Raw genomic sequence first — 23,983 nt, forward strand, 5'->3', positions numbered from 1 at the left:
TACATTTCTTCTTCTCTCACATCCATCCTCATTATTTGATCTAGTCCCGTGTAAAACATATAGTCTTCTATCTAATAAAAGTTAAAACTTTTCTCTATTGATGATCTCTTTTCTTTAGGCGAGAAGTGAGGATGAGCTCTTCCTATAGCTAAATAGTTATCTATATATGAATACCATGGTTAAATAAACTTAATGGAAAATAAGTTATCATTAAGGAATGAATCTTTTAGAACTACAAGATCATCTTCCCTTTGGATTCTAGAAAGAAAAACTTCCACTACATTAAATTTACCTAGCTTATCTACAACTATAATGTCAAACTCTTGTATTAGCAACAACCAACTAGTCAATATTCCTATGATTGAGATTTTTTCATGAGGTAATAGATTGTGGCATGATTAATATGGAAAAATATTGGGTAGCCTATGATGTAGTGCCTAAATTTATTTAGTGCACAGATTATGGCTAACATCTCCTTCTCCATGACAACGTAGTTAAATTTAGCTCCTTATAAGTTCTTACTGACATTGTAGATAACATGATTAGTTGATCCACAATTATATCTCAAGAAAACAAGAATGAAATAATTTGATGCATCTATGTGGATATGAAATGGAAAAGACCAATCTAGTCCTTTCAATAAAGGTTCTTGGGTGAGAGAAATCTTAAGATCACGAAATCCCTTTTTACAGACTATTATGCAAACAAATTTTGCATATTTTTTTAGTAAAGTGTATAAGGGTCCTATTGTTTGGTTGAAGTCCTTAAAGAATTATATATTTTATCCAACATGTCCCAAAAAATTCCTGAGTTTTTTTTGTTTGGTAAGAGAAGATAGACCTGAAATAACTTTAATTCTAGAGGGATATACATGAATTCCTACAGTAGAGATGTAATGTCCCATCATCGTGCCTTCTTACATCATCATAAAATATTTATGACTATTCAAGGACATATTATGGTCGTTGCATCTTTGAAAAAAAATTATAGTCCATAGCCTCTTCAAACATTGAACCATAAACAATGAAGTCATCCATGTATATCTTTATACAATCATATGAAATATGAGAGAAAATACTAATCGAAACACTTTAGAAAGTTGTAGGAGCATTAAAAAGACCAAAATGTAAAGCTGAGTATGTAAATTCACCCCAGGGACATGTAAAGGTGGTCTTCTCCTGATCTTTTGGAGCAATATTTATCTAATTGTAGCCAATAAAACCATCAAGGAAAGAGAAATACTTTTTCCCTGCTAAGTTATGTGGGACTTGATCAATAAATGATAGAGGAAAATGATCTTTCTTACTAGATTAATTAAGCTCCCTATAATCTACATATTGTATACACATAAATGTTCACTTCTCTAAGTCCTTCTTTTCAAAGTATCTCATGGATTGAGAGTCTCAAATGTTGACCTAGAGCTCCCTAGTCATAATGTGTAAAGGAATAAAAATATGAATAAAATTGCTCTCAAATGAGCATAAGAATGTAGCCCCTTGCAAATACACCATAAAATGGGAGATTCTAAGACAACAGAAAGGATTCTAGTGTTGAAGAACCACTATGAGATTCTATGCAAAAATGCAACTAAGCTATATGAAATGCAAAGAATACAAACTAACTAGCAAGATGAGAGTGTTACAATCCTCTAATTAAACTAGATGTGCTTACTCTAATGCATAAAAGAAACCATGATAATGCAATATTACATTAAGATAAAATATTATTCATATATGATAATGAAGCCACAAGATCTTCCAAAGCTCCAAGAGTGCTTATATAAAAACCTACAATATAACAATAGTGCAAAAAGAGTGGATCCTTAGATGAGGAGAGAGCTCTCCATTTTAAAGAAGTATGGGTGGTGGAGATCATGAGGAAAGAGGATCTAATAAAGGGTGAGGAGTTGAATTTTTCATTATCCATGTGCACAATCATTTCCACCAATCACAAAGAGTTGACTCTTATATCTCCATGTGAAACAAAAGACTTTTCTTTTCTTTTTAAAATGGGAAAATGCTTTTATGTATGCAACTTAGGATAGGAGATGAATTGGGTCTTTTATTTAATTCAAGGGGGAAATGTTCCTTTTAATTAAATAAGAACTTAGGATATAGTAATCAAATTATACAATAAGATTTATTTTTTAAAGCAATTTTTAAAGATGTAATCAAGATAAATGATTTAATAATTTTAGCAAAATGCTAAGAAGGGAGCTAAAAGTCAAGATGACCATTTTTGGGTGACTATATTTGCCCCTCTTTTACTAATGTGTGATTAGTCTAGGAATACATTACATGAAACAATGAAGAAGCCAAGCAAGTGAAAAATCATTTTGACTCTGAAGAACGAAATGCAGAGAGATAGAAGATCATGAATGTACAGCCTAGTAGCGATAGTACTAGACACTAGGAGTGAGAGAGACAACGTCAGAACTTGAGATGAGGACTAATATGTCAAGAAAATTAGATAGATCAAGATAAAATGGAAAGTTCAAGCATATTCTCTTGAGAAGTAGATAGCCATAGCAAGCAAGCAATTTCTAGTGATGATAGATCATTTATACCCCCACGGGATCGAAATTGAAATGAGGTAGAGGAGATGCAGAAAATAGTGAAGTATGATCAAATCGATATGCAACAAGGTCCATGATGAAATATATGTGATTAAAAGCCTAAGAATGGCCACTAAGAAGTGATAGAATGCCATAATTTGACTAGGTTTGACCAAGGAAAATATAGTATTGAAATTAGGTCAAATCAAGTAGAAAGATAAAATGAAAGTGAAATAAACTGTAGAAGAGAGTAGAATGATGAAGGAACAAAGAAATGATGATGCTCAAGCAAGATTTGAAGATTAGGCCTCAAAGGGTCAACTAACTACATAGAAGAAGGAAGATATTTAAAAATGTATTTTTGACCATCAAGATGAGCTTGAATTTAAATTTTAATCCCAAAATGGATCCAAGACGTCGAAATCAGCTAGGGATGAATTTTTGGTGAAATTCCAAGGAGTTCAAAAATTAGGTCAAAATTAGGTTGGAAGACTATATAAGGGGTCCAAGGGTCATTTTCAATTCATTTCATCTTCTTGTGATTTTTGAGAGATTTGAGCATTTGAGAGAGATAATGATGGAGCAGGTAGGGATTTCGATAGATAGACATTATTTTGAGAACAACCAATTGCATAACCAACCTCCACAATATGGTGTCCTAGTAATTTTTTAAATTCCTAAATATAAAAGTTATTTTTTGTGCTTTTTTTTTCATTTTTTTCTAGGTTTTAAAGGTTTCTTGTAAAATCTTGTGTGATACTTTAGAAGTATGGCATGGTAGTGATATAAACTATCACGTGATACTCCTATTATCAATATAGTATCATGTAGGTGTAGGAAACATTATTGTACAATATTGACCACCCTTTAGTCACATGATATGGTGCAAAGTATCACATAGATGAAGAATCTCACACAGATGTACACTCGAAAAGAGTCACACTCTAAACCCTTCTATCCAAATGATTCCATGAGTTCAGAATGCTTGGATGTTGGCTTAGAGCTCCCTATCCATAGAGTGCATGAAGGTATGTTTCAAGTATGAAGGCTCTTAGCCGAGCCTAAGAGATACGCTTCTTGCTAGTAAACCATGCAACAAGAGGCTCTTTGAGACAAGAGCAAGAATAGAAATGTCTACAATGAATCCCTCAAGTATGCAATACAAGTATGAAGACTACACTAGAATGAGTATGCAAAGTGCAGCTATACTAAGCATGGATGAGAGTGTTACAAATCCAACTATTAAGCAATGTGATCTAAATTATTGCAAAATAGAAATTAAACTAGCATGCAACATGATTCTAAGATAAAATGCTATGGCATTAGAGAATTAGACAATATATGAGAAGTTCTCCATAAAGCTCCAAGGAAACCTATTAGAAAACCTGCAACATAACAATATCCAAATGAGGATGGATTCTTTGAGGGGGAAAGCTCTTTCCCTTTTAAAGTCATACAAATGGTAGAGATCAAGATGAAGATGGTGGATGATCAACGATCGAATTCAAAAAGAGAAGTGATCCATGTGCACACACAAGTCAACCAATAGAATATAAGTTGACTTGTCATATAAGAAAAAAGTTACAAAGCCTTTTCTTTTAATTTAAAAATTAGAAAAGGACTTTATGTGTGCACTTCAAGTGGGTTAGAAGAATGGTGTCTTTTATTTAATTAAAAGGGGACATTTTTCTTTTAATCAAATAATGAACTTAGGATAGCATAGTCAAACTATAGGTTATAATCAAATTAATTGATTATTAGCAATTTGGTCGAGGTAAATGATTAATTAAATTAGCCAAAATGTTGAGAATGGGGCTAATAGTCTAGATGACCATTTTTAGGTTATTACAACAGGTACTCTATAAAGTATCACATGATACAAAACAACCAAAAAATTTGCACATTGTAGTTTTGATCAATTTTCTCATATTTTTGGTCATTTAGTTCAATTTCTTGCATCGTAGAGTACAAGCATTTATGATCTTGTTTTGATACATCATGATAGGTACTATCATGTTTTGCATGGTTTTTTTGTGCAGATGGTTTTCTTAGGGTTGATCATTACTACCCCTAAGGTTGTAAGGTTGAGATTAGTGTGATTTTTGGATGTTGAGCAGGGGAGAGCACTGGTGACCATGGGATTTGGATGGTTTCTACAGATGCCCCATATCATGGAAAACCATTTCCTTTTGACTGTGATTGTAGAGACGTGGCATAGTGAGCATAACACCTTTCATCTGCCCACTGAAGAGGCAATGATTATATTAGAGTATGTGTATCACATCCTTCGAGTGTCTTATCATGTAGACTTGGTGAGCATGATGAGTATGTTTAGATATTTGTCTTTACTTTGTTTCTTCTTTACCATGAGTGCTAACATGATTTTTATGTACCTAGATGTACTATGATTAGACCCTAATAGAGGAGAGGTTGTAGTGCAAGAGTTATTTCAGGATGTCATTGTCCTAGATAGACATTCAAGCTAGGAGAAGTAGTATCTAATGGCCTGCATGGTATTCTCTCTAGTGGCATAGGCCTTGGTGACTGACATAAGCTAGAAGGGCTTCCCATTGGACTGGGGGACGCTAGTAATGGACTTGGTAGGGTGACCAAGATAGATGGCATAGGGGTCAGCCATCCTTGCAGACATGTACCACAAGTTGCTTATTGTAAGGGGAGGACATAGGTGTATAGAGTTATGTTAGCTCAGATATGGACATGGGATCACATTGTGGTGATCTAACCAAGAGTGCAGTCAATGGACCTTAGATATCCCTATGTCTACAAATACTCAAGCTTCATAGTGCAACCTCATAGTGGAGATATCACATACTATCAACAGTTGTTTGACAAGTTATCAACCTTTGAATGGAGGCCTTATAGAGGATGTGAGGTTTGGCAAGAGGCAATAGATAAGCTTGGTTACATGTTCTGTAGTAGGCCACTACTAGGTCAGCATTTAGAGATCATGGAGAGATTTGTGATCAGTCAGGTTTGGAGATAGTTTGGGTGATAGCAAGTGGTGTCTACTAAGACTACCACTTATGCTAGGTTTAGGAGAGAGGAGACCCTTAGATGACTATTGATGCTATATTGTATGGAAGTAGTAGAGGAGACAGTAGGGCTATAGTGGGAGAAATGGGATTGTCTCTCAGGTGTCACAAATGCAACAATAGATTTTTCCTATGCTCAAGAGAGACAGATGTACCCGTTCCCTCAATTTATTATTCCTGATGCATTGCTAAGAGGTTTCAATCATGGGGGTATATATAGAAAGGAGAGAGGTAGTAGTACAAGAGGTTCATTGAGTAGTCAAACTCAAGCATGAAGTTAGGTGGAGATGAAGGAGGCAGAGCAGGAGGAGAGGGAGGAGACAAGAGAGGAGAGAGACTCATTAGGTGACCACGGGTGGAGAGTGCTAGGGAGAAGAGAGTAGAGTAGAGGTCAAAGTAGCTTATGAGTGGAGAGGGAGAGGATCCATGGAATGCTCAGATCTGGGCCCTATAGGTAGAGGTGCAACAACTATGGATGACTATCACAATGAGGGATAAGTAGTTAATGGATTCTAGAGTAGAGGTAGATAGGTTAGAGGGATCCTTGTGAGAAGATCTAGCAAAGACTCGATGGGAGTTTGAGAGATAAGGAGTGTGGGATACTATAATAGGTTATATATAGCTATAATTCTAGTAGGATAGTGGGTGCCTCTCTATATAGAGAGAGTAGGGAGATCAAAGGGAGTAGTACAACCCCCGATATAGGACACATGCACTCCTTCTGCAACCACCACAGGCTACTCACAAGGGAGGGATCCAATCATAGGTCTAGGGTTAGATCTAGGTTTTTGATGCCCTTATAGCACTTTTGAAGTGTATTTTGAGAGATTTATCTAGATTTTGGATCCCATATTGTACATGTACTTGATTCATCATTATATATGAGATACTGGATTCAATTTATGGCATTATGTACTTGTCTCCTTTCTTTCTTCTGTGATTGATGTTTATGGATATTCTAGTAGTTGTGTTTATGTTCCCTTGTGATGTTTTTATGTATGCTCATGTTTATGTATGCTCCCCTTATGTTTATATGCTCATGGATTTATCTCTCTCATAGATATTTAAGCTATCATGTTATTATGTAGACTTGTGATTTAAAAATGTAGCACTTAGATAGAATAGATTAACCCCTTGTGACGATAGGAATAGAAGTATTAAGTTTATATGACTGACAAGGAGTGAAAGATATGATCAAGAGGAAGTGAGAAAAGGTGAATGCATTTAGCTTACATATTTGTGAAAGATAAAGAGAGAGTGCTCTCAACATGTAGTTGCAAAGCTAAACTAGAATGAGTCCTAAAATGTAAACTATTATACAAAGGTGTAATTGCAAGGGATGCATAATTAGACTCTAATTTTCATCATCGAGATTTATTAGGGACATTGAGAGATCATACAGTCATCACTAGTATAACTATGAGGGTATGAATATGATCTATATTGAATAGAAATGTGGGAACCCAACCTAAGCATCAAAGACATATAGGTCAAGATGACTAATGTACTTAGGTTCCCTAAGTTTAGTATAGAAAGATTACACCTTTATCAAGGCATGAGCACCAGGATAACTCTCAAGTCTAGTCTTATAGAAATAGACAAAGATGATACGCTATAGATCCTAAATGTCAGGTAGGACAAGCATGAATGCTCATGATACTTAAGATCAACAAAGTATACCCACAAGTAGAAAACAAGAGAAAACATGCCCCATGCCCCAATCCTCAAGAGACTATTAGGGAGGGAACACTCATCAAAGAAATCAACGTAGACAACACACAAGGAAAATAATGTCATCAAGTCTCAGCCAATGGTTAATGATTAAGTGTTTGTGTCTAACTCACATTACCATCTCTGTAGGACTCAAGTTCACCAATAAGAAGTATCACACCATTCTAGACTATAGCTAAATTATCTGATAACTGTTAAGAACACTCAATGTCAAGGGAAAGTGTTAAGAAACATTTTTTAGCGATCTGCCAAAGAAAAACCAACACAATAAGGAGACCCTGATAAGCTATGAAGTTTGTGGCCCCAAACCTAGATGAGATTCAATTCTAAGCTAGGAAAGGAAAATAAAAGTGAGGTGAATAGATTCATGAGCACAAAGAAAAATTTATAGACATACGTGTAAGGGTCTCAAGTAGTGCCTATTTCTAAGTTTTCACCACTTGACACGATTTACTAGCTCTTATGAAAGATCACATCATTTTGTTCCAGTGTCAAGTAAGGTATAGGACATGATGGATTAGTAAGATGATAAATAAGAAGAGATGGATAAGTAAGGAGTATGAATTAAGTGAAAGTGATCCTCAAGGACTAGGCCCTCAAGAGTTCCCAATCTAGGCAAAGATAGCCATATGGAGCAATTTGTGGATAAGAAAAGAAACCCAAGTTAGGTGATAGGATGTAGGATAAGAAGTTAAATCCAATAAGTAGGATAGCATTTATGATAATATGTGGAATCCAATAAGAGAGATAGCATATAGGATAAGCAGTGGAAGCTAATAAGCAAGATAGCATATAGGATAAGCAGTGGAACCTAATAAGAAAGATAGCATATAGGATAAGTAGTGGAAGCTAATAAGAAAGATAGCATATAGGATAAGCATTGAAAGCCAATAAGTGAGATAACATATATGATAAGAAGTGGAAACCAATAAGTGAGATAGCATGAAAGTGTGTACTCTAAAATAGTAGGCATGTCAAGATGCCTATGAAAACCATGTTTTTTATTGTGTGATCAAGACCAAGAGATCAATTAGACATGATAGTGATGGTGTAGAATGATAAGGATGAATCTCATTTATGGAGGCTATGGAATAATAAAGGTCATGATAAGGGAGCAATAGATAAAATAAATAATGCTCAAGGATAGCTCAACTTTGTCAAAATCAATGAGGAAATATGGAATAGATGGATGATGGAAGAATTATGCATGATGCATGTTTGTTAGGTTTAAGCATGGTACTTATCCAAGGCACTGCAAGAAGTAATTTTTTCCATAGGACAAATTTATTTCTCTTTGCTACCAAGGTGCCTATTACCAAGTTTTCACCAATGCACTTTCTCTTTTTTCTTTTTTGCTTTTTTTCTTGATGAATTCGAGATTTTTCAATTTGGATAGTGCTCCTATAGGAAGGATAAGTCATGATAAGATAGGACCATAGAAAGGTATGCTTAAAGATATTTATATGGTGTGGAAAGTAATAGTATAAAAAGCATATGGAAGATAAGAGTCTGTGCCTTGGAAAACTAGGAGGAATATGGAAAGCAGGCAATTGTAGGCTTGAAAAGATTGCATAAGTGTAGGTGAGAAAGTGGGAAAGATCAACATTAATACAAACCTTGAAGGGTGATGGAATGATGGAAGAATTGTGGATGAAATAGTTGAGGCTTAAGTTGTATGAGGTGATGGAATATTTTTGGAAGAATATGGAGTGGAAGCGTTTGGAATCTTTTGCGAGAGATGTTTGGAAGGAGATCGAGTGGAAGTATTTAGAAGCTTGAATGTCAACTTTGATTTATTTCCAAGATTCAATTCTTTCAAAAGAGACTTGGGAATCCATACAGCTTTGATTTTTATTTGGATGCTTTAGAGTGTATTTCTTCAATGATTGATTTAGGAACCCATATTTGCTTTGATTTATCTATTTGGATAGTAGACCTTTGTGGTCTCTTGAATGTTTTTTCTTTCCTTTTATTTACATGTCAATTAGAGAGGACATAGTGATCTACACTTGTAAATAGATTCTTGTGTTTGTTTTTTAAGTCGATCATCCAAATTGCTTCCAAAAGACTTGGGATTTGTGGATGAATAAGGTTGATATGAATGATTCATATGGATATATGGATGAAAATTTGTCAAGGATGAGTGTATTTATTGATCTTAAGGAATAATTGCAGAGCTAGGAGTGGAAAATATAGGAGATGAAGGAACATAAGGCCCCAATATGGAAGGAAGGCATGATGGTTTTAGCTTTGATGGATAAGGACCAATTATTCATTGCTCCTAATGTTCAATCCTATTGCTTAGCCCCACAATGAGCACCAAAAATGTGCACTTCTCTAAGTCCTTATATTTAAGGTATCTCATAGATTGAGAGCTTAAAATGTCGACTTAAAGTTCCCCAGTCATAACATACAAAGGAATGCAAATATGAATAAAATGTCTCTCAAATGAGCATAAGAATGTAGCCCCTTGAAGTAAACCATGAAATGAGACATTCTAAGACAAGATAAAGGATGATAGTGTCTAAGAACCACTATGAGATGCTATGCAAAAATATAACTAAGCTATATGAAATACAAAGAATGCAAACTAACTATCAAGATGAGAGTGTTACAATCCTTCTAATTAAACTAGATGTGCTTACTCTAATACATAAAAGAAACCATGCTAATGAAATATGACATTAAGTTACAATGCCATACAAGTATGAGAATGAAGCCACAAGATCTTCCAAAGCTCCAAGAGTGCCTATATAAAAACCTATTGTAATCACCAAAAAATGGTCATCTAGACTATTAGCCCCCTTTCTAGCATGTTTGCATACTTTATTAATCACTTATCTTTTATCAAATCCTCATTTTATAATTTATTTGATTATAACCTATGGTTTGACCACTTTATCCTAAATATTTTATTTAATTGAAAGAACTTGCTCCTTTTTAATTAAATAAAAATCTTCACTTCTCACTTATCCTAAATGTGCACACATAAAGCATTATTCCTATTTTAGGAATAAAAGAAAAGATATTTTTGTCTACACATGAATGTACAACTTTCTATGTGAGAGGAATCTTTTATTTTTAAAATAACTTTAATTCTCCTCCAGGCATTTCTTTCCCTCTCAAAAGTCAACTATTGACTATGATTGGTGGAAATACTTATGCACATGGATCACTCAAAATGCATTCTCCTCCCTTGATCAAGCCTTTCTTGGCTTTTAATCTCAATCATTCATTTATTTTTAAAATTAGGGATCTCTCCTCATTCTCTCAATCTTAAGACTCTCATGGTAATGTTATGCTGTAGGATTTCTAGGTGGTTTTGGAGCTTTTGGAGACTTAAAGCATTCTTACATTTTGGAATTTTATCTTAGCTCACATTCTACTTGCATCATGATATACCTTTTAGCTTAGTTTCCTTTATGCTTTAGCTTAGTTCTTTTTGTTAGCTCTTGCATTTCATTTGGTTTAGATCTTACATTTGCATTTCATTCATTGTGATTCTTGGATGCTAGCATTCTTTCTCTCATCTTTGAATCTCTTGTTCTATAGTGCACCTTGCAATGGTTGCATATCTTGGTTCATTTGAGAGCCACCATCTCATATCCTTTGCACATCATGGATAGAGAGCTATAAGCTGCCTCTTGAGATATTATATTTCATGGGTATTCTCAAGAAAAATGGTTTATAGAAGTGTGACACTTTTTGTACACACATTTTTGGTGCCCACCGTGGGGCTATAACCAAGTTTCTAGCTTCATTTTCTTGCTTGAATTTTAGTTGCATTCTCAATTCTAATTTTTTACAGCAACTTATTCGATCTAATCAAGTGGTTTTGTAGGTTTCTCACTTTGGTTTAAAGGCTAACCCTTGTGCAAATTGGTTTGAAGGTGAAAACCCTAGATTTTTAAAGATTTGATCGTATCTCCTAAATTAATTGGAGTTTGGATCTAAAATTTTTTTTCAAGTTGGGGATGAATCCAAAATGTCTCTGTCCAAAATTCAGATTTTTTTGAGCTGATTTTTGCAAGTTAGAAGGTTTTTTTTTTAATTAAAACAATCTATGGTCGCAAATTAGTGGTCTTTTTTGGAAAACTCTACATTTTTGAAAAGATACCTTTGTGTTTTGAATTTGGATAATATATTAAGGCTCAATAATTTGATTTGAAAAAACTAGTCTTTTGGGAAAATGGGTCCCTAGGGCACAAATTAAGAGATATTGCAAAAATTATTACATTTTTTAAAAGCTCTTTGATTTTCACTATAGGTCTATTCTTTCCATTTTCATTTTTTGGATCAAAATACTTGATTACAAATCCAATCTTGTTGATTAGGTCAAAAGCAAAAAAATATTAAAAAGGCATTTTGATGGTTAGCTTGCATTTTATTTGTACATGGTTTAATGCATTATATGAGTTGTCATTTTGTATGAAATCAAATAGTTCAATGTATTTTATTTGAATTTTCCTATTTCTTCATGATTTCATCCACTTGATTGAAGTTTGTGAAGGTAACTTGGAGGTCAAAAGAGCAAAAAAAGGAAAAAATTGGAAAGCATGAAATCAAGGTGCACATATTCCAAACCTTCTTATTTGAATTGTAAAAAGTGGTCACTTTCTTCCTTTTTCATTGTAAAATATATTCTTTATTTTTCTCAAATTGTTTGGTGTGTCTTCCCAACATCGAAAAAAATAGCTTAAAATGAATCATTCACACTTGGATTTGGGATTTAAAATGAACCCGTTTGTCATTTAATCCCAAAGTTTTTCTTGTTTATGTTTTCTTCTTACATCCTTGTTAAGTAGTTTGAGGGGAACATAAATAAGGGATCTTGCTTTTTATTTTTAGGGGGTCTTCCTAGAGAAGTGATCACTCTAGGGAATGACATCAACTCCCATGTTTCGGAAAAATATAAATAGTGTGGCTTGAATCTAAAGGCAGGCCTCTTGGAAGCAGAATATTGTCAATCTTGGCTAAGACCCAAAGAACTTTATACCTTTGCAATGTAAAGGTGGAGATTGGGTTACCATTTACTTTATAGAAACCTTAATAGGTTGTTGGTGTGTTTGATGTGCTTGAATATTTAAAACCTTCCTCACTTGGAGAAAAGGGGACACACCCACCAAATTGAGCCTTCAAACATTTTCCTCTTGCTTGCTTTCATTGTGTGTTTTTATTCAAAAACATTAAAATATATATATATATATATATATATGTATAACTTTAAAAACACAAAAAAAAAAAAAGTGCACTTGTATTTCTTACTAGGGGGGAGTTCCATCATTTGACTTTTCTTTTCTATGTCTACAATGGTTGAACTTTCTTAAAATGGCTCTTTGGTCTTAGAACTCTTGATCTTTCCCACCTTCTTGATCTATGTCCACTTGCTAGGACCCTCTTTTTCTGAAAGTTTACCTTGATCTATTGACTACAATACTTGAGTAGAAGAGGTTTTTCACTTGTCCACTCACTTTCTCTATCTACTTGGCTATTTGGTTATTGGGCTTCTTGACATTAGTTACTAGTGTTGTAAGTTTCTTGGACACTTTTCTTGACAAGTCACTCGTTCATTGCTACCTCTCTTTGACAAGTGAGCATTCTACCTCTCTAGTTTGGACATCAAGTTATCTTGTGTCATTTTATTAGATTCCTCTAGTTTCTTTCATGCTTTGTTTTCTATCTACCTATGGGATTCAAACCTTGTGCTACCAAACCTCGACCAATCTAGATTATCATAAGTTATTCTATATCATTAAAAAGTTTCAAGATCTATATGCTTGATACAAAGAACTAAAAGAAACAGACGATCTTTCTTACCTTCATCTCACTAACCACATGATAGAAATGAAGTCTAAAATTGAGAAAAAGGTTAGAGGAAATAATGGAATCATCACATGAGCTTCTATTAAGCTCTCAATATGCACATGAGTCATCTTCTTCAAGATCATATTCTCCCTCTTCTTCTAATTCTACACACTATATCTCTCCAAGATATCAACTGACTTCATTTATTGGATCTAAAAACCTCCTTAGAGAGAAAGAAAGTGATACCTCATTTGAGCCTATGCCAATATTTCATTATAAACCTATCTTTGATGAAGATATTGATGCATCCTATGCACTTTATGAACAACAAGAAGATTTTAGACATGCTCTTGAGAGAACCTTTACTCACTTGGAATATTCTTATGATGCCATCTTGCAAACACTTCTTGATAATGAGTTCATCACATTATCAAAAAACTCTAGACCTTATGAACGTGAAATCAGACCTCCGTGGTGGAGAGATGATCATTGTTGTAATTATCATAGAAATAAAGGTCATAAAATTGAAGATTGCATTGAGCTAAAACATAAAATCCAAGATCTTATTGATGATGGGATTGTTTTAGATTAAGGTAAAAATAGGTTTTTAAGGGACCTGAAACCCTTTAACAAAAGAAAAATATAAGCATTAAGAACCAACTAGGTTTTACAAGGACCTAAAACCTAGAGTAAAGCACAACACAAAAAACCAAGTTTTACAAAGACCTAAAACTACAAGTTTTAACCAAGCAACCCCAGGTTTTATAAGCCTAGAACCTAAAAAAAATTAACAAAAAGCTGGAAAAATAAAAATAGAACCAGCAAAAACACCCGGATTTGCAACCAGCCACTAGCAACCACAACTAGCACCTACACTAGTTCCTTAATGCTCTTCTCCACCTCCTTACTGGCTTTAGTAGTAGCCTAGATAATATCAAAAATAGTAGAAAAAAGGAACCTTAGGAGCAACAATAATATCTTTTCTTATACTTTTCCTCATTCTCTTGTTGGGCCATCCCGGACTCCTCAATACCATAGCAGTGTCTAAAGACATAATCTCCTCATTGCTTTTCTTACCCAAACTGACCACAGCAGTGCACAAACTGGAAGTGACCTGCTCTATTATCTACCTATTTTCCTTAATAATTTGATGGATTGTATTGTTAATACCTCTAATTACTCATGTTGTGAGGATACTTCTCTTGAGAAAGATCGCATTGATGAACCAATTTGTAGTGATGTCTCCTTGACACCCCTACTTCCAACATGAATGAACTTTTAAAAAAATCAAAGCTTTCCAACATACCTCCATCAAATAAAGAATCTAATCTTTTCACACTATTTATGCTTACCTTCAAGGGCTACCTCTCAAATAAACTTAAGCTAATATTCACTTGGTTGCAAACCTTTTCCATAATACTAAGACTAAATATCTATAATCTTAATGTGATGCTAACCTTAGTATGCCCACTCCAACTAATCCTTCATTATCACCTCAAGATGTTATCATACAAACCTTACATTCTCCCTTGTCCTTAGAAGTGGCTCAATGTCAAGAGGAATCTCAAAAACCTAAACCTATAAAGAAAGATCAAGATCAAGCACCCTTTCATCTCCTTCAAGATGTCACTCATCCATATCATGTATCTTACCCACCTCCTAAGTATGATTAAGACATCACTTCCACTATTTCTATTAAGCTTACTGAAAAACATGAGAAAAGCTATATGCATATGCTATCTAAATAAAAATGTCAAGATCAAAGGGTTCCGTGATGTTCTACTTCTCCATATCCCCTTCAAAACTATACTCAGGCTTCAAATACTCCTATCAAAATTTTTGGTCCAATCAAAGCTACTTGTGAGTCTATTGATGGCCTTGGCCATGTTAATCATTATAAAGATGTTGATATCCCTAGTCACTATCCATTTGCATCTTCCAAGTCCATCCTTGGTCCTTATCCATCTAAGCTAAAGCCTTCAAACATTCCTTCCATACTGGGGCCTTATGTTCCTTCATCTCCTACATTTTCCACTCCTAGCTCTCCCATCATGCCTCAAGATCAACAAAGACACTCATCCTTGATGAATTTCCATCCATCTATCTGTATAAACCATTCATATCAACCTTACTCGTACACAAATCCCAAGTCTTTTGGAAGAAATTTGGATGATCAAATTAAGAACATACACAAGAATCCATTTACAAATGAAGATCACTATTTCCTATCTAATCGACATGCGAATACAAAGAAAGAACAATTATTCAAGATACCACAAAGGTCCACTACCCAAAGAGATAAATCAAAGAAAATATGAGTTCCTAAATCCATCATTGAATAAATGCATTCTAAGGCATCCAAAGGAAAAGAAAAATCTAAAGCTATATGGATTCCCAAGTCTATTTTGAAAGATTTGAATATTGAACATAAATCCAAGTTGACATTCAAGCTTCCTAAGGCCTCCACTCCATTTTCTTCCAAATGTCTTCCTCAAAATATTCCAAAGTCTTCCACTCCATCTTCTTCTAAATTTCTCCTACCACCTCATACATCTAAACATCAATCTTTTTTCTCCATCATTCTAAAACCCTCCAAGGTGTGTGTCAATGTTGATCTTCCCTACTTTGTCATCCACCCTTATGCAATCTTTTCAAAGCTACAATTACCTACTATCCATACTCCTACAATCCTTTCAACGCATGAACTTGTATCCTCCATATACTTATCATACTACCATCCCTCTTCCTTCATCCTATTAGCATCTTTGAGCATACTTATTTTTCTTATAGGAGCACTATCTAACTTGAAAAAGCTTGACCTATTTCTAAAAATCCAAAAAGAAAAAATAAATTAAAATGCAAAATATAAAATATTAAAAATATGCCTTGGTGAAAACCATTTCTTGTAGCACTTTGGTAGCAAAAGTAAAGAGAAATAAATTCGTCCTATGGTAAAAACCACTTCTTCTGGTTCCTTGGATAAGTATCATGATGAAAACCTAGCAAGTATGTGTCATGTGTAATTCTTCCATAATCCATCTATTCCATCTTTCATCTTTCATCTTAACAATGGTGTATCCTTGGATAGTGGCTATCTTATCCATTAGCATAATCTATCATGTTCTTTCTTATCCTAAATCATTCACTCATATTCCCCATCTTGAACTTTATTCTTATTGCTCTATCCCATCGCTATCCTATCCAATTGACCCCTAGGTCTTGATCACATAAATAAAATCATGGTTCTCATAGGCCTCTTGGCATGTCCACTCTTTTATATTGAGTGCTTTCATGCTATCTTTCTTAATGTCTCCCATTTCCTATCCTAAATGATAGCTCACTTATTAGCTTCCACTACTTATCCTATATGTTATCTCGCTGATTGGCTTCCACTTCTTATACTATATGCTATCTTTATTATTTCCTTTCATTTCTTAACCTACATGCTATCTCCTTTCTTGGATTTTTTTGCTTATCCCAAACATGATTCATATGGCTATTTCACCTCTTTCCCTGGCTTGTGTACTCTTGTGGAGCCAATCCTTGAGGATCACTTCCACTTGCTTCATACTCCCCTCCCATCCATCTCTTCTTATTCACCAACTTGCTACTCCATTATGCCCTACACATTGCTAGACATTAGGACAAAATAATGTTATCTTTCTTAAGAGCTAGTAAATCTTTCAAAGTGGTGAAAATCTTGAATATACACTACTTGAGACCCTTACACCTATGTTTATCAATCTTTCTTTATGCTCATTCACTTCACTTTTTCTTACCTATCTTGGAATTGACTCTCGTCTAAGTCTAGGGGGCACAAATTGCTTACCTTATCAAGGTCTCTTTATTGCATAGGTGTTCCTTTGGAAAATTTCTCAATAGTGTTTCTCAACACTTCCCTTGACATCAAGTGTTCCTCAACACTTTTCAAATACCTTAGCTACAGTCTAGGATGTCATGATATTTCTCACTAGTAGATTTGAGTTCTAAAAAATGGTTATGTGACTTACACACACACACACTTGAACATTAAACTTGTTGAGATTTGATTGAATTTATTTTTCTTTGTATGTTGTCTATGATGGTTTTCTTTGTTGAGTGTTCCCTCCCTAATAATCTCTTCAGGATGTCATGGACTAGAAGACTGGGGGCAAGGGGCATGTTTTACTTGTTTTCTGCTTGTGGGTATTCTTTATCAATCTTAAGTGTCATGAGCATTCATGCTTGTCCTACTTGACATTTAGGATCTATAATGTATCATCCTTGTCTATTTTTGCAAGACCGCACTCGAGGGTTATCTTGGTACTTGTGCCTTGATACATGTGTAATCTTGCTATATTAAACTTAGGGAATCTAACCACACTATTCATCTTGACCTATATTTCTTTGATGCATAGGTTGGATTCCCACATTCCTATCCAATATAGATCATATCCATATCATCATAGTTATGCTAGTGATGATTGTATGATCTTCCAATGTTCCTAATAAGGCTCAATGATAAAAACTGGGACCCACTTATATAAGCCTTGCAATTGCACCTTTTTGCATATTAGCTTGCATTGTATGGTTCATTTTAGCTTAGCTTTGCATTTTTTAATGTTGAGAGAATCTTCTTTATCTTTCATGGATGTTTCAACTAACTACATTCATCTTCTCTTTCTTCTTCTTGATCATACATTGTCATCTTCTCTTGGCTTTCTCTCTTCTTTTATATAAAAGGTTGGCTTTCTCTCATCATACTAAAGTGAAGTATGAAGTGAGTGGAAGTGATTCTCAAGGACTAGCTCCTCAAGAGTACACAAGCTAGGGAAATAGGTGAAATAGCCATATGAAGCATGTTTGGGATAAGATAAAATATCCAAGAAAAGAGATAACATGTAGGTAAATAAGCAATGAAAGGAAATAATAAAGATAGCATATAGTATAAGTAGTGGAAGCCAATAAGCGAGATAACATATAGGATAAGCAATGAAAGCTAATAAGTGAGATATCATTTAGGATAGGCAATGGAAGACATTAAGCAAGATAGCATGAAAGCACTCAATCTAAAAGAGTGGACATGTCAAGAGGCCTATGAGAACCATGCTTTTATTTATGTGATCAAGACCTAGGGGTAAATTGAATAGGATAGTGATGGGATAGAGCAATAAGAATAAAGTTCAAGATGGGGGATATGAGTGAATGATTTAGGATAAGAAATGACATGATAGATTATGCTAATGGATAAGATAGCCACTATCCAAGGATAGATCATTGTTAAGATCAAAGATGAAAGATGGAATAGATGGATTATGGAAGAATTACACATGACACCTACTTGCTCGGTTTTCATCATGGTACTTATCCCTCTGCACTTCATTCTTTGGAGTCAGATCTCTTTGCCATTTTCTTGGCTTCTTCATTCTTTGACATTATGTGTTCCTAGATTGATTACACATTAGTCAAAGAGGGGAAATGTAATCACCAAAAAATGGTCATCTAGACTATTAGCCCCCTTTATAGCATTTTTACATACTTTAATAATCACTTATCTTTGATAAAATCCTCATTTTAAAACTTATTCCATTATAACCTATGGTTTGACCACTTTATCCTAAGCCTTTTTTTAATTGAAAGAACTTTCTCCCTTTTAATTAAATAAAAATCCCCACTTCTCACTTATCCTAAGTGTGCACACATAAAGCATTATTCCTATTTTAAAAATAAAATAAAATACATTTTTGTCTACACATGAATACACAACTTTCTATGTGAGAAGAATATTTTATTCTTAAAATAATTTTAATTCTCCTCCATATATTTCTTTCCCTCTCAAAAGTCAACTATTGATTGTGATTGGTGGAGATGCTTGTGCACATGGATCACTCAAGATGCATTCTACTCCCTTGATTAAGCCTCTCTTGGCTTTTAATCTCAATCTTCCATTTATCTTTAAAAGGAGGGCTCTAACCTCATTCTCTCAATCTTAAGACTCTCATGCTGACAACATGCTACAAAATGTCTAGGTGCTTTTGGAGCTTTTGGAGCTTGGAGCATTCTTTCAGTTTGGCACTTTAGCTTAGCTCTCACTCTACTTGCATTATGGCATACATTTTAGCTTAGTTTCCTTTATGATTTAGCTTAGTTATTTTTGTTAACTCTTGCATTTCATTTAGTTTAGATCTTACATCTGCATTGCATTCATTGTGATTCTTGGATGGTAGCATTCTTGCTCCCATCTTTGAATCTCCTTTTCTATGGTGCACCTTTCAAGGGTTGCACATCTTGTTTCATTTGAGATTCACCATCTTATAGCATTTTCACATCATAGATAGAGAGCTATAAGATGCCTCTTGAGATGTGTTCTTTCATGGGTATTCTCAAGATTAATGGTTTATAGAAGTGTGATATTTTTTGTACACACACTTGTAGCATAAAAATGGTGCAAAAAGAGAGGATCCTTAGATGAGGAGATAGATCTCCCTTTTAAAAGTATAGAAGGTGGAGATCATGGGGAAAGTGTTGATCTAAAAAAAATTTTGACAAGGCAGTGACAAAACACTTAAGTCATTATCTAGTAGAAACATAGAGCAAGCCAAGTAAGTAGTACATGTCAAGTGATCAAAGTGAGCTGAGCAATCAAAGCAAGCCTAGCAAGCTGAGCAAGCTGAGTGGTCAAATCATGTCAAGCATCAGTTGCCAGACAATACATTTTGAGCAATATGACATTTAGTGTCAAGCACTAGTATGTGTTGAGCAGTCTATGCATGCCAAGTCACTCTGGTGTCAAGCCAATAGAAGGAGCCGAGCAAGTCAATATGTGTCGAGTGATATAGCTGTCAAGTAAATAGTGTATGTCAAGTTGTTCAAAAGCCAAGTTACAACATTGAGAACATAGTGAAGGTTGGGCATCAAATCCTTTGGATGTTGAGTGAACAGTCTATGAAATAGTTATTTGTAATGGCACAAACTACTATCTAAATCATTTTTGGGTCAACATATACATTATTTTGTAATTTTAGAACATAAGGATTGAGTCATATTGTGAATCTCTATGCATTACATGAAACCAATCATATTGAGGGATGTTTTAGGTGGAAATATAGATCAACCACAATCATTTATTCTAACCTACCCCTAGTCCACCTATGTTTACTTAAGGAGGAAAACCCTAAAGAGTTTGTAAGATGCGAGAGAGAAGAATGCTAAGGGAAAAGAGAGTATTCATGGTAACTATGGAGGTTATGACACTGTTATGAATTGTAGAATTAGTTAGATAGAATATAGTAGAATAGAGAAAGGATAGAGGAGGCATATCTAATTAGAAGAATCAAGGATTTATTAGTAAAGATAAGATTTGACATCTAGTAGTGAGGTGCTAACTGAAGGATCATGGTGTTTATTCATTTTAATGGGTGATATAGAGAAAATCTCCTAATAGAGTAGCCTTGATAGGTTGTGTAGTCTTAACAAGCTCTTGTAAATATCTTAACTGAGTGTTTACTTAATTATGAGTGTAAATTCTCTAACAATATGAGACCTAACCATCTCTATAGCCTTTGTCAAGGTAGACCCCTCATAGAGTAGATCATAGTTTATGATCAAACTCATTGTAACCATAATTGGCTACATTTTACAACTATAGTAGTGAAGATTTATGGGTGTCATCCCCACCCCAGTTTTACCTTCTCCTTGGAGGGTTTTTGGGTCACCAAATGTATTATGTAATGTGTTAAATTTGTTTTATATTATGGATGTAATGTGTAGTTAGTTATTTTAGTTTACATGCTAAATTATGAGATGGAGGTTGCTATCAACAAGATGACACTCAATATCAAGAAATTGGTACTACTAGACTATTTGAGGATGAAAACTCTAGAGAGTGTGATGAAGCCATTGTAGATCTGATGGAAAAGAATGGTGCCCCAACTAAAGAGGTTAGAAATGTCAAAATGGAACAAGAAGCACAATCAATATTGTTGTATGAGATAACTAAATTGAAAAAGAAAGTTGAAGAAGATAGAGTCATGATTGAAGAAGAGAAAAGAATTCTAGCTAATAGACTCGAAGAGAAGACATCAGATGTACAAAAACTTGCAAATATGCAATTGGATACAATGAGTCAATTAATGCTTGCAAATCAATAACTGAATATGAAAGACATTGAGATTACTACTTTGGAAACATAGAATTTCCTACTAAAAAATGAGTTGAGAAAAGAAAGAGAAAAACTTAATAAGTGAAACCATAAAGTATTTTGAGAAATTGATGGAATCACCAAGACCTAACAATGATAATACTGGATTGTGATACACCACTACTAAAGAAGGAGAATCATCTAGAAGTGGTGAACAAAGGAGTAAGAAAGGTAAGAATAGAAAACCCACTTGTCATAATTGTTGAAAATTGGGTCACACAACAAATGTTTGTAGGAGCAAAAATGGAAATCAGAACCCTAAGTAGAAACTCAAGGGTCACTATTATAAGTGCAAGAAACAAGGACATTAGGCACATGAATGTAGGACCAAGACTATCAACACACAAAGATTTGAAGGCTATTATTACAATTTTTAGAAATATGGACACAAGGCATATGAATGTAGATCCAAATCCAAGTGGAAATCAAGCAAGCAAACAGAGGGAAACCACAAAAGAAATTCATATGATTGGGATAACAACACAAGGTACAATTGTCACTATTGTTAAGAGTATGGTCATATTCTTGAAAACTACATTAGAACACATTTTAGAGGCAACTACAACAAGTGGTTGAATGTGATTGTATGCTCTAATTGTTTTAGGATTGGTCATGTCAACAAAAATTATCTAATAAGGTCGCCTGCACCGAGAAATGAATCCAAAAAGGGCAAAGAGAAGGTTGATGTTGAAAAGGTAAAGGTGAAGATGAGAAAGACATGGAAGAAAAAGGAATATTGTATTACATCAAATCTAGATGAGATTACTTCATCGAATAGATCAGGTGATCACAACACCCCCAACTAAGCAATCAAGAGGTATGTATGAGACTAAAATTTCAAAAGTTATATTATGCATCAGTTCCAAGAATCTAAGATTTGAAAAGATTATACATGCATGAATTAAGATGCAATGGAGTGATTTGAAGCTATAGAAAGTCCATAGTTTTGTTATTTTCTATGTTTTTGCCAGCATGGATAGTTTCACAATTCCTATCGAGCATGAATGAAATTTTGGTTTTTGTCAAGCGATGGAGTTGTGTTAGTATTGGTCAAGCTCACTATGTTAGTTAAGCATACTAGAGATCATGTGTTAGCCAACTAAGTGGGAAATCCTATGATAGTTAAGCTTATAGTTGTGTAAGCATTAAGCATTTATTGCCAAATATGAAGGGTTATATAGTCAATTTTTGACTAATTTTCATTCATAGCAATTGAAGAGAGCTTGAAGAGCATGAAGGTGAATTGCAACATGAGATTCTAGTGTTTGTGAACTAGATCTGACTACTACTCAACATCATCCTACAGATTTCAAAGGTATTTAACCATTGTTGAGTTACATTATTTGAATTTTCATAAACCCTAAGTAGTCAAGATGGTAGCTAGCTCTTCTACAAGTGTTAGGAAAGAGGGAAAGGAAGTTTTCAATGTTCAATTGATAAGTAATGATGTTAGGAAACCACCTTTTCGAGCTATACCTAAAATTTCATATAAAGGATAACCATTTGGTGCGTTATCAATGATACCACAAATGTTCTCATGATTTAGGATGTGAGGTGTTTCTATACATGTAAAGTTGGAGGAGTAAGAGATATGGAGATTAGGGATGTATACAATAAACTATTTCATAATGGAGTCTTGAGGGAAGAGAACAAAATAATAGAGAAGAAAAGGCTAACTTGTGCCCTAGATTTTTCCAATGTGTTCAAGATTGAATGGATCAAGATTGTGCTAAGTTGAATACATGATGACTATATCTAGTTGGAGAATGGGCCAGCTAAGATCACTAAGAGGATTATTAGCCGAGTATTAGGATACCCTACCTTTGATAGACCTAAGAGTATGCACAGTGATCCTAAGAGTATACACAGTGATGCAAAGAAAGTAATTGAGAAGAACATAGGTGTAGTGTAGAATAAAAGAGGCATGTCTATTAATTCTATATCAAACCCCCTAATTGCCTTTACAGTGAGAGTGATAGCTCTCACAAGTTCTTTCAATCTACCCAACCGAGTAGTGTTTGTGATGTCCCCTAGTTGGCTACCCGAGAATTTCAAGACAATTACCAATTTTTGATTACTTATTTTCCCAAATGATCCAAATTAAATTTGGATAAGATGTTATTTCATATATGTATAGGTATAGAATTTGTTACAAATAGGTAGGAATGTTTGATATTTAAGAATTTAAAGTGTTATGGTGTTAATGATTTTATATCTTTTTGCAATCACTATGTATTAGCTCTTATTTTAATTAGGATGAATAATCTTTGCACTACTATAATGGACGGTGGATTGGGTTTGTAATTTCCTTCCTATAACACAAGACGCAATTCTTTGAGTGAAGGGTATTGGATAAGATTTAAACTAAGAAAACCCCCTTATCTCTTACATCTTCTTTTGTTAATACAAATTTTTTTCCTTGCTTTCGAAAGAGACTTACTAATCTTTTTCTGACTCGTGCCTGATACGATTTGGTTGGTTTTCTGTTGTATTGTGTGATTCTTACTTCCTCTTTCCTTTCCGTAGTATTGGCACTTAATTGTTCAAGTATCTTCTCTACTAGGCATACTACTCCACCTATCATTTTGCTCGCTATGGTCTCTATCCCTCTCCCTTAGTCGATGATCCTTTAAAATGGATTTCAATGGACGTGCCCTTTTA

This window comes from Cupressus sempervirens, chromosome 1, assembly GCF_028749045.1.
Source record: "Cupressus sempervirens isolate cs-2001-9-10 chromosome 1, ASM2874904v1, whole genome shotgun sequence".
Lineage (NCBI taxonomy): Eukaryota > Viridiplantae > Streptophyta > Pinopsida > Cupressales > Cupressaceae > Cupressus > Cupressus sempervirens.